Source organism: Streptopelia decaocto, assembly GCF_964273445.1.
Source record: "Streptopelia decaocto genome assembly, chromosome: 6".
NCBI lineage: Eukaryota > Metazoa > Chordata > Aves > Columbiformes > Columbidae > Streptopelia > Streptopelia decaocto.
The window spans coordinates 4,400,332-4,413,842 of record NC_138660.1 but is presented as its reverse complement, the minus strand read 5'-3'; the positions used below and the strand labels follow the sequence as shown (position 1 = coordinate 4,413,842).

The 13,511-nt window shown below is 40.2% G+C and overlaps 1 protein-coding gene across 1 annotated transcript in view; it reads right to left on the bottom strand.

Annotated features, from left to right (window-relative positions):
• Positions 1–13,511, bottom strand: part of LOC309440970 (uncharacterized protein) — a gene marked incomplete at its 5' end in the record, with an annotated part of 198,039 nt that overhangs the window by 90,192 nt on the left and 94,336 nt on the right. The window lies entirely within an intron of this gene.

Genomic DNA, 13,511 nt, shown 5'->3' with positions numbered 1-13,511 from the left:
AGGTATTCGCTGCACTGATTTCATGTATTCTGGAACGCAGACTTGTGCGATGCTTTCTTGCTCGCTTTGCTCCCCCTGAAGTGTTAATGTCACATCAGTGCAGGGCTAAGCAGGGACAGCAATGAACCTGTGTAAGGATAACAGGCTGTGGGGTTCTTTTTCTCAGTTTTTTGGCAAATATCTTGAAGCAGCGTGCTGGCAGAGCCAACCTTCTCAGCATGTTGGTGAGGGGAAAGCCGGGGCTGAGGGGACACGCCATATTTTCAAGCCTGGCACGAGGACACGGGTGACAGATCTCACAACCGCGACGCCGCTGGCACTGGCAGAGATCAGATCACACTTTGCGTTCAGGCTACAGAGCAAGAGGAGCAGAAAGAGGAAGGTGAAGCAACAAAAGACAAGCATCGTCTTGACTGTGAAAATCCCAGGGAGTTACTTAGTATTAGTGGCACTGCACATCTCTGATGGAGAAACACAGCTTTTAAAAAAACTAGTTAGACCCTGGTCAAAAGAAATACAAAATGTTGTAAAGACAAATAAAAAAAAAGAGCTTCACATTTATGCAAGAAATGTGAGAGCCTTTCAACTGCAATCCTTCCTGTTAAAGACTAAGGTTTACCAAGGATTATTAGTTCTTCAATAAGCTTGAGCTTAACTTTCCTAGCTCATTTCTTATCCTGGCTAAAAAGCACAGGCCACAAGAAATTTTTGAGGAGGTTTCAGGCTGTTAAAGAGCTAAAAGAAAAGTGAATCATGAAATGCCAACATTCACTCAAGTGCAACTGAAGAGGCACAAACTCACTAAAAGCATCTTAATTCTCTGTGGCTCTAAATTCAGTGTAATAATGGACACAACAAAACTTCATGCTCAGTGATATCAAAAAACACTGGCAAGCTATATATAAACAGTTATCTCAGAGCTACACAACAAACTCACGTGAAGTCAGCAAAGCTCAACTCAATTTCATGGGAACGCGATTTAGACAGAAAACTTTTTCCGAAGAAAAACACTCCTCCTTGCTCCAAAACGCAAAAACAAATCGTACCAAAATAAGACATTCATCTGTTCACTTCTCTTCAGCAAGAACATATGACAAGCGACAGATTTTAGACATATTCCTCAAAGCACTGGAAGAAGGCACTTTAGCGCTGAGCATCGTGCTGAAGATCGACAAAACAGGCAGGTTCCAAATGATTTACTCCCTCTAACTAGCAGACATCTTGATGTGCCTTGTGGTAATAAACAGTAATGAGCCACATAATAACTCTGCTCCACAGCTTCCACTTCTATTTATACTAACTAACAGTACTGAAAACTAATAGAATCTCTTGCTCTTTTTATTTTTTTACACAAAATAATGGGAAGAACTAGTTTATTCTTCTACACTGTGTTTAGCACCCAGCGTAAAATATCAACTAAGTGATGTGGTCTATGTTATACAGTCTGATTTATTAACATTATGTCCGTATTTTGAACCAAAATATTGGAAGAAAACCTTTCTAGCTGAGGAGCTAATCATTATCCTCTTGATTTCACTTGGGTATAATACATTCAGAAGCGTATAGTGCTATTGCATACTAATGTATAGAATGTTTATCCTTTTGATTGCAGCGTGTTTGTATTAGCAATCAGAAATCTTTTGCTTTCTTGTTCAGCATAAAATGCTGTGGTCTACCTATGAGTTTTCCCCCCGAAGAAAGTATTGGTGTTATATGACTGATAACCTCATCTTCTTCTTCTATCTCTGTTTTCTTAATGCTCTGTCCAGGATTTCCTTGTCTGTGCCTTAGTACTTGTTTTCATCCTTTGACAAAATGCTTTGCTGCTGCTTACACCAGAAATCCACCACTTTTTCTATCATATGCAGAAAACCTGACTTTTCATTCACATGTGTCTTTGAAACAAATCCCTCATTTAAAGCTAATCAACATAACTTAGAAAATATGTTTTATTTTAAGACACCGAAATAAGGTTTTTGACACAGCTTTATCCCTATTACAAAGTGCTCACATTTGAAGGAGCGCACTCACTATGCATAAATTGTACTAGTTTTAACCTCAGCGTTAGGAAAATTTGCTCTCCAAGCATTTGCATCCTTTGCTGTAGTGTCTCATGTACAAGACCTTCTCCATCGCCTGCACCCTGCCAAGTTGTTTTGGACAACTCAGTAATAAAGGTCAGATGTTGCCTCAGTCCAAGAAGCACAAAAATAAATGATCGGAATGCGAAGTAATAAAAAAGTGGTTTACATTTGTAAAAAGATGGTTAATATAGATCTTATAAGCCACAATCAGCTGTTCTATATTCCTACAACACGAAGTAGTCAGAATTTTAAAATATGATCACGGCTCTGCCACTGTAAAAAAAGGGGGGGGAAAAACCCAACAAAAACAATTCTGTCAAATGATAAATTTCTGTCTGTTTTCCATATTCAATGTCACTCAAGGTTGCAAATATATTTGCCTTTCGAATAGCAAGAGAAATGACAGAAAATTTCTGACATGTAACACGTCTGCCAGGTTAGGTCTGACAAAAGTTCAATGTTATCAAGACTATCAATCCATCTGCAATGACACACTGTAGGCGCTTCAAAGAAATAAATGTGATGTTTGCTACTGCAATGCTTCACATTTATTTATAGAGCCAATGTTGCAACACAAAAACATTATCCATGGAACATACTCTATGTGAGCTTTCAATCCTGCCACGTGAAGTCTTAAGAAAAAAGAAACAAAAGATAAAAACCTTCATCTAGATTCACTTACTATTTACTTTATATATGATCCGTCTATGATGTGTGTGGAAAAAAATCTACAGCGTATTTTAAATCTACCAGCTTTCCAAAATGTGGATTGTAGACATGTGCCTGTGTCCCACACTCTCTGCACATGTGATGCTCTGAACAGCACTATGAAATAAGGTCTTTTCTCTAAAAATATCATCAAAAGTTTAATATGTAGGGGCGCTCACCTTTTTTTCACGAAATGGACCACTTTTTCCCAATGAAATATGCCTAGGAGATACATGCTAAATGGAGAAGGACTGATCCCAATCCCTTTACTCCTGTGTTCTTATTTAATGCTGCTCACGCCCTGTCTGAAAATATCACAGAGCAAAGCAGGTCAGACACATCCACACCTCCAGGGAAAACAGCCCTTCACCGAGTTTTTGTGCAAGTCTGGGTGATTTCAGATTTCCTACAAATAAATGCAAACTTTTTTTATAAAAGCAGACACTGGACAAACTGTTTTTCTTTGGTATTTCCGATTTTAAATCTAAAGGAAGCGACACACTATTACTAGTTCTCAAATGTAGCAAGAATCACAGAATCACAGAAGAAAACAAAAACAAGCAACAAAAAAACAGTATGAAAAGCAGAAATATATGAGGGCAAAAGATCTATGGGACACACCAGCTAACTCATTGCCTAGGGGTTGAAGTATTTAAAGTGCATTATACTTGTACAAAAAAAGTTTAAGCAATGTGCATTAATACCAAGATTCATTTTTAAGATAACAAAGAGAATCTCATAACTGCAGTTTATTATTTAAAACCTATTTTCCCAGGTTTCTATATTTAGCAGCTGTATATGAGCAACAGATTTAATTATTTAATGCAACCACATGCAAAGTTGCCATTTCGGTGAGCAGGCTTTGGGGCTAACCGGTGCTCTGACCCATAAGGCACTGACTTCGGTGCATGTCAGAGCTCGCTGGACTTGTAATAAATCAGCGAAGTGGAATAAAATCCGTAAATCATTCACATTGTTATAGCAATAGCACATGAACAAAGCCCACCGTCACAGAGAGGGGCGGTTATTTTGATTAGTTTAAACGTGTTAGGCTAACACACCGTGTTTCAATTAGGTAACAAAGTAACAAGAACATATTTATTTAGGAGGAAGACAGCACTTCACTAATAACCCGTCTTCCCAGGTGGGCTTGTCTCCTGAAGGCTGTGATGAAGATGGTCTGATTTCAGGAATTTAAATGTGAAATATCTTTATCTAAGAAAGAGGTTTGATTAACAGGCACTGACAGCTTATATTGACTTTAATAGCAATTCGGAGAGGTGAATTCCTGACTCAGGAAACATAACTCAAATACTTTCAGGTACAAAACCCTCATAATGGTCAGAATCAAAGCCTAAACATAGTCCATAACATGCAACTTAAATGCACCTATATGCATACCTTAATCTGAGTGCCTGGTACACGAACAAAGGAGTATGCACAAAACTGTATTATAACTTGCTTTTATAAGGAGGTATTACAGGCAAGTGTCTGCAAGTCGTAATGCACACTTGACGACTTCTCATTTATAGAGCTAAATAATTTGATTCAATTAAAAAAAAAAAATGCTACAGATCCAGTGAATAGGTAGTTCCTTAACATACTTATGGGTTTAGATGCTGCTTTTAAAATTATGGCCCAGATGGTCTGCAACCAAAACCATATGTCTAAAAAATCCTGAAACCTGAGAAAGTTGATTTGAACTTTAAAGGCCATGTGCTGCTATGACGCAACATAGTCCACATGAATGTATACGCACATACATCACAGCAATGGTATACGTAAATATAACATCATGAGCAAATATAGTGGCCGGGCTGTCAAGCACAATGCTCGCATCCCAGAGGCTGCATTTGTCTTTTATTTCGTTTTGTGCGAGAGCTTTGTAACAGTCGTCTTTGAACAGTAATTGTCTCCAAAACATAAATTACATCCATCACTTCCAGCGCTAACCATAAATTATCTGCCTGAATAGAAAACAAAGCTGCTCATTCCGATAGTCAAGCACAGCCCTACCCATGTATTGATTAAGCACTCTTAATGCTTTATTAGGTTTTCTTCCTCCACAAAGTCAATAACAGGATGAATATTTCTTCTTGTGCTGTTATGAAGTATCGTAAATCTGAGCTGTTATTAACAAGTATCTGATTAGTGGAGCAAACTTATCTGAGAGTTTGGCACAGACTCTTCATGCGTGAACTCCCAGAAAACACCCTTCATTGCCAGTGGCTCCATTGGCAGCTCCAGAGCTTGTGCTTTCACCAGTTATCACCTCCTTTTTTGTTATTTTTCTTTTTCTTTTAAAGAAATCACTGCTGCACTCATTCCTCTTTATCCCCATGTCACACTCACATAAAACATCAGGCATGTCGCGAATGCGCACATGGCAGGGATGTGTCTCTCTGCCATGGTTTGCTTTCTTGTGTTACCGAGGCACTAAAATATTCCATTTCATGACATTTAGACGCAAAACCAAAAACCAAACAAAGCCCTTTGTTAAACATGCTTTGCTAGTATTAATTTTTCCTTATTAAAATCATCATCTGAATAAAAAAAAAAACAACAGATTCAATCATTTGCACTTGCTCACATTAAGAACAAGTCCTTTGAAGTCAGGACAAAATCCTGTAGAGGGAAAAAAACAGGCTCAAAGTTTAAAAAAGTGAAGCAACAAACTCTTAAAACCCAAGATGCTGGCAAGTCCTGCTGTGTTAGGCCAGACCTGCTGTGTTAGGCCAGACCTATAGCTCATCTTGTGCAGCAGCGCTCCGCTGCAGGTACTGACATAGCGAGGACGGAGCTAGGCTCTGCTCGGTGACAACCAATGATAGGACAAGGGGTAATGGGTACAAACTGGAACACAAGAGGTTCCACTTAAATTTGAGAAGAAACTTCTTCTCAGTAAGGGTAACATAACTGGACTGGGCTGCCCAGGGAGGTTGTGGAGTCTCCTCTGCAGACATTCAAACCCACCTGGACACCTTCCTGTGTAACCTCATCTGGGTGTTCCTGCTCCATGGGGGGATTACACTGGACGAGCTTTTGAGGTCCCTTCCAACCCCTGACATTCTGTGATTCTGTGACAGCCTGTTCCACCCTGAGTTCTCTGCTCACTATGGACTAGACTAAGTTCTGTAAATCAGCATTTCAAACTCCATTTAAAATCCATATCGCTGGTTATGGCAGCACTCCATAACCATACACATAATTGCTCTCTCTTTTTTTTTTGCTTTCTTTCCTCCTGTCCTGAGCATCAATGACATTTTGCAATGACTCCTAAAACCAACCTGATATGTGAAAAAATATGGGCTTTGATTTTTTTTATCCCTCTTCAAAGTTCTCTATCAAGCAGGAACAACTATTTCCTAAAAGTGAAATGCAGGACCCAAATCACACGTGAAGTTTTCCTTTCTACACCCAGAATAACTAAAATGAACAACAAAAAGAGCTATCACAATACAATGAAATCCTGTAATAGCACCCATTTTTAAAATACATTTTCCCAGACAAGGTATGAATAATGCATCTAAACATCCTGGAACGTCTGAATTAAGTAACAACAGACTAACGGATGCTAATTGCCAATGATTGGAGATGATTGTGGAGTACGGCTGGAACTATGATTACAAACAGAGCTTATGCATCCAGCCCAAACCTCAAGTACCGCTGCTGCAATTAAAGATATTTTAATCAAATTAGACAAGTGTTTGCCTTTGCCTGCTACGATGGTTATGAGCAAAACATAAAAGAAAGCATCATTTGCTGTACTGAAACTTACCTTCCATCAGGGCTCTGCCAAGATGGATTTCTTTGTACTTCCACTTTTTATGCCACAAAATGGAGCCTTTTTAGAAATAATTCAGGACTCTGCAATGGCATCCTTAAAAGCCATTGCTTTTGTCTAAAAGTGCTTTTGCCCTAAAAATGCATTCTCTTTGCACTATATCTGACTTCCAGTACCAACAAGTGCTGGTCGTGCACACACAAACAAAATAAGATTTTGACCTTCAAAAGTTTGATTTCACAATATAAGCCCTTACATATTTTGCAGGCAGGTAAACATTCTTTAAAGATCATTTCCAAAGCAGCGATTATTAGCATGACTTCAGGACTCTTAGCAGCTGGATTTCTTTTATGCTTTGAGTGCTAAATCCCGAGCACGAATTGCAAGCACAAGCCAGTGGGTTGACTCCAGCCCAGCCAAGTCCTGGTGCCTAAAGGGGAGTTCACAAAGTGCCCCTTGAACCTGAGCCTAAAGGGGAGTTCACAAAGTGCCCCTTGAACCCGAGCCTAAAGGGGAGTTCACAAAGTGGTCCTTCAACCTGATCCTAAAGGGGAGTTCACAAAGTAGCCCTTAAACCCAAGCCTAAAGGGGAGTTCACAAAGTAGCCCTTAAACCTAAGCCTAAAGGGGAGTTCACAAAGCACCCCTTGATCCCAAGCCAAGCTTCCAACTTGCTGCCTTCTGCTTTCACGGGCGAGAAAAATCTGAAGATATCAGCCATGTGGTCCCAAAAAAACTTCTGCCTTTCCTCCAGCTTCCTACAATCTCCTATAAACCCAGTCATCAGAATTGAATTGAAAAAAGATATAGAAAAAAACAGGTATGCTAGGTCATTTCTCAAAGCTTAGCATTTACAGTCATTAAATTAAGTTTTATACATCTCCATAAGAACTAGTTGCTTTCATATTAAGAAGAAAAAATAAAATCAAGGCTATGCAAAATTCTGGAGGTTGTCAGACCAAGATAGCTGGAGAGTGACGTTATAGGTAAGTGTAAAAAACCTGAAGGAACCCATGGGTTAGCTAAGTGCCAGCATCTTCAGGACCAAACACAAGCTCAGAAACAGCATTAAAAAAAGAACAGCAAGGAAACGAAGGTGATACTTCATGAATTCCGCTCAACCTGTATTTTTAAGAGACTTAAGATGTGACGTCCTAGGGAGAGCGCTGCAATAGTCCAACACATACATAGCGAAAGCGGAGATAAAGATAGAGCTGTACATTGTTGGTGCCTTTCAGACTCACCAGGATAAAAGGTGAATGAACAATTTCAAACAGAAATAAATATGCTTGCTCCAGGTAAAGCCTGTAATGATGGGTCAGATTCTACCAGTTCAGTGGTGGCTTATTTTTGTATCCATGTGCAACATGGGATGTTTAAAAGCTCTGCTGTACAATTACTCAAAAACCTACGTATAGCAGCAATTTGAGTTTGCGACAGCAGGAGCCTGAGCACAGGGAGCTCCAGCCGGCAGGATGCAGGAACACGGAATCGGGCGCTACAGGAACGGCTTATTTAAGAACTGGCTTCCAAACATTCATGTAAAAGAAACTTAAATCACAGGTTTAGCTTCAGTTTCAGAAAAAATGACAAAGTACTGTCGTAAGTGTAGATTAAAGTGTTTACTCTAGCTTTGTCTCTTTGTTATTCGGTACTCAGAAAAAGAGCTGATCAACCTAAGCAAGTGTATGTCTCCTTTTCTTCAAGCCTTTAAAATAAGTGTCTCAAACGCAGAAGTGTCCTCACTTCCACCGCAAGGCTATGGAAGGGAGACACTTGAAGCATTACACAACAAATCTTGGTGCTTCAGTTCTCACTGGGGCAGGTTCCCATCTTGTGCAAAACATGATTTATGCCAAGCCAGCAGTGCTTGAGGTGCAAAGCGATGGTGCTGCTGCAGGAGAAATCCCAGCAGAGATGTCACCCCCCCCACCAGCCTGTGCTCCCTCTGACAGGATCGAAGCCACAAGACCAGAAGTTGCTGCTTAACAAACAAACAGGATGATTATTACAATAGTACAATGTAAGTAAGCTAGCAAATTAAGCAGCTTAAATTTCAGGGCACTCCTATTGTAATAAGCCTGTTCCTTACAAACTATTCTTTTTCATAACATAATTAACCCCAGGACTAAGTATGCGAGCAAATGAGTTCATTTTTCACATGAATAATGAAAACTTTTTTTTTCCTGAAAACATTATGAACTGAAATGAATGTAAAAGATTTCTCAGCAGAGGAAGGATGATGCGCGCCCAGCTTCTGGTTTAGAATTGGAATTCATTATTGAGATTTAAATGGAAGCTCCTATTTTCTTTTCTTATTTTTCTTAATAGATGTTCTTGCCAGTCAATGTCAATCATCAGTAGAACAGATTCTACTCATCATCAGATACAGCCCGGGATTGGATCAAACGGTGACGAATGGCACACCTCCACTATAACTTAAATAGGTTAAATATTTCTTTCATCCTATGTCCTCCCAAATATTATCTCCCATCTTTTGTTTTTCATTTCTAGAAGATCCTCCTAACAGTTACGTGGGCAGGATTACTCACTGCCCTGATAAAAATCCTACGCTAACTATAGTTGTAAAGTCATCTCACTTTCTACTAGAGAAAATAACTTCTCTGTAATCATTCCCTGCATGGCTGGAGCACAACCCTACAACCAGGGCACTTGTTTACACCAGACATAAATGAGAACTCGTTATTTGCTTTACACAGACATATGCCATTACCACTTAGCTGCACTCAGTCTCCGTGTCTTCTAATAACAGATCTTGTGTGTCAAGGGCAAAGGAACCCATGGAAAAAAAAAAAATGATTAAATCTTCATCAGTTTAATTTGTAAAGAAACCCAAGGGAAGTCATTATTCCCAGACACTTCATTGCCTAATTTATCTTCTGAATTTTGCTAACTTATCTGACACCGATGGGTGCTTATTAACTATTGCTTACCGTGACTGCAGGGCAGGTTTGCTAAGGAGCCCAGCATGCAATAGACTACGTGCAAAAAGAGCAGCGTCGTTCGATGCTGGGCACCTCGATGAAAGGGAGCTGCTGGGTGCTTCAGAAGGGCTGATACTTCATTTAGTGCTAAACAGGAGCTAAATGTTTCAAAGAGGTCTGGATCCTTCTCAGCAGCAATGGCAGGGAGGTGAGCATCCTTTAACTGGAAGTGGAATCCCACTAAGGAACTCAAGCAGGACACTCACAGTGGTTATGGAGCTATGTCAAGCCTGAAAAAAGAAGGGATGTACAAACCACTAACTTGCATACAGTTTTTACCAGCAACAAGCTCGAAGCAAAGGATGGAAGAAACAAGATTTTCTTTTTTCCAGTTAAATCAACAATGAGTAGCAGAGAACAGCTGGGATTTCTCAGGGCCCTTCCAAGCAGCACAGCACAGAAGTCTCCTTTAAAACAAATAAATCAGGTTCGGCGTGATGGTGTAAGTCAAACACTCTGCAGAAAGAACCATTTGGCAGCAAGGTACCTTGGGCTGACACCAGAATTTGAACCCGGGACCTTTGCTGCTTCTGCGAGCACATGTGTTCCCCACGTGTAGCGGCCGGAGTCGGCGCAGGCAGCAGACTCGGTTTTACAGCCTGGGAGTTCTGGTTATAAAAATATGTGATCTCAAGGTTTTTAAACCGTCAAATGTCAAAGGTGATCACAGGCAGAAATTAGAGGGCTGAAATTGTTAATCCTGCACTGCTAAAACTGATTGATACCAGAGCCAGAAAGAGCCGGTTTTATGTAACGCAAACTTTACACTCTGCTTCCTAATATAAACTAAATTTGCCTTTTAAATCTCTCTGTTTGTCAGGCATCTGGTTTTGATGGAGAGCCATACCCAATTTTTTTCAGGGGGTATAACCAAAAAGAAATTTGCATTCGTGTTTTCAGCAAGGCATCAGTGAAACGGTGTAAATAATCTAAAACTTCAAAGTTACTACATCAGTTGGTTTTTTCAAACATGATCATTTTACACTTTAAAACATACGTCCCACCCTGCAAACAGCAGACATATTTTTCATGTTCCTCACTATTAACAAAGAATATAGAGTTGCAAAATCTTTAATAACAACACACTCCTATAAAATAGTTTCATTTTGGATAACCGACTATGTTTTTTGAGCAGCACTAAGGTCAAGGTATTAAATTTAATACTCTTAAACAGAGCATGTATTAGAAAGAAACCTAAAGTGCTTAAGAGCTATTGTAGATGTTCAATAAATGAAAAACAGAAAAAGGCCAAACACTATTAGGGGCAGAAAATGCAAACACGGCCATACAGATACAGGCTGTGCAGAAATAAAGACATATCCACCCAGTGCTTGTGTGCAGCACATGTAACTTTGCGAAAGACAAGTATATTCCACAGACACGTGTATTCTTTGGAGTCCTAGTCCTGTTTTCAGAAGAGTGAGAAAATAAATCAATATATATGTTTACCTTGACCTTCAGCTCACTCTTACCGACCACTCAGAGCATCTAATTTAACAAAAGCTCTTCAATCCAAATGCTGCCAGCTCTTCAGCGTGGCAGAAAACAGTTGTACAACATACGTCAGAAGGATTCAAATCTGAACAGCCTGGCCTGAACTTACTCCAGATTGGATTGAGCACTACGTAAAACCAAGATCTTTCTTGCTATATGCATACGTCTCTCTAAGCACAAGCATTTATGCGGGAGATGGCAGTGCCGGGGCTGTAGGTCGATGCCAGTTCACAGCTCAGGTTTCCACATCAGAATTTCACCCTTTGGTTCCAATCAAAAAATAAATTCCTCACATTCAACCCAACCTAATTACTTTTTTTTTGCATGGAAGAGACAGCCAAATTCATTCTGACACACAAAAGGAAAGTGTGATATATGGGCAAAGCACATGTACTAGAATGTTATGGATGGTTCTGAAAATCTAGCCAGAAACATACGTCGCTCCCAACATCGGAGCTGTTGCCAACAGTTACCACCTAATGCTGTCTGAGAGACAGCAGTGATTTCATGTTCAAAGGAAAAGGCAAAGCCTCTGGTATCTCAAATCCCACGCTGCTGTAACTGACGGCAATGGTGAGTTTTTAACAGCTGGAGAACATTCCTAGGGAAGGCAGCCATCATCTTCATCATACAGGATGCATTCACTGCAAATGTGTGTCTGTGCTGCTTAAGAAACAACATACCACCCCAAAATCCCGAAAGTTGACTATGAATCTTTCTGGTGGAAGAACAGATGGAGTGAGGCCATCAAGCTGATCTTCAATTACAAGATACTTAAGCTGTGAATTTTATGTTTTCTATGTACACTGCATCCTTTCCTTGACCCACCTAGAAGCTTAAAAGGCTGAATTATACTAAGTACTATATCTGTTCTCCAGGCTACCTCACATTATGACCATTAAGAAACAGTGAAAAGAACGGATAATATGTGGATACTTCTGCATATAATTACTTTTTTTTTAATGCAGGAAAGGTGTGAGCCATGACCAACACACGTAACACTAAAACCTGCTTACTACACCACAGCAAAAGCCCACAGCTTCAAAGATTGGAGAGGAGGAAATTAATAGTTTAACTTAACAGGCAATCTTCTATACAACATAAAGCTAAGAAAGATTATTCAGGAGTTTTAGACAACGCAAAATTATTAACGGGAATTGTTTCAGCAACTGGCCTTTTTATCTACTAGCCAATCGTGGTTCTGGTATAGCCCACAGTTCACCTTCCCACTGGATATTACACAGGTTTGAGTGAAATATTCTGTGGTGACAAGTCCTCAAGTCTAGTGAGGCACTTCCCAGCCCCAGTGTCCACCTCTGCCCGACCTGTGACTGCTCCGGGCAGCATCAGGTCAGACGTCCCCAGTGCGGTGCAGCCACCCAGATGCAGGTGACATTCTCGATCTTTGCACTGGCATGGACAAATGGTCAACAGAAACAGGAGGATGAGATGACAGCCACAGCCCAGAGACACGGCAGGAAAGACAGCCAGAGATGAGCTCAGAAGGAATTTGGCTCCTTTTCTGTCACTTCTGTCCTTCATGTTGTTCACCTTCCCTGGGCTGGATCAGTGGTATCCCAGAAACCTGAATCAGCCTGACTCTGCACCACTCAAGAAGAGCTTCACAACACTTCCGGATGAAAAACAATACTTAAAACAAAAGATACCTATGCTTGATCTAATATGACAACATTAACACTCAGAGGTGGCCCTGGCTCTTCTGACACACAAAGACCCAGCAGGAAAACTCACAAAAATAAATGTCAATAAACATGCTTATCAGAAGATATGGAAAAACTTTAATGAATGTTTTGGTATTGTTGGAAACAATTTACACTTGAAATGATGAAAAAACCCAAGCTCAAATCCATATGTAGGAATTGCACTGAGAACAGGAGCTCAACAGGGCAAACCAAGGGAACAGACAGGGCCCAAAAGAGACATCGTGGTGGGACTGTGGCCAATGGTCCTTGTGGACGGCCACCGATCCCAAGCTGAAGACTCAACAGCAGAGATCGTACTGGACAAAAGAAAGAAACTCAAGGAGATATTTCTCTCCAGGATGATCTTTCCTACTTTTTTTCTACACTTGAGTTTGGCCCAATGTGGAGCAGACAACCGATGGTGTAAAGCAAGAAGGTGGCCTGTGCCCCCACGTTAGATGAGTGGACATCTGACAATTCCATACACCTGTCAATTAAATAAAACAGGAATCTTTTTCCTCTACTTTTTTTTAATCTAAAGTTATCATTTTCTGACTTTCTTCTTGTGCCTTGTCAGAGGGACCAAGAGTCAACTTTTCTAGGAAGAAATCAGTTGGCTTGGAAGAAGATCAACAATTCTTGAAAGGCAAAGATTTAGGCTGGGTTCTTAACTGGTCTCCTAAACCTGCGTCCCAGAGAGGGAACATTCCCCTGTAAAACAGACCTCACGCTTA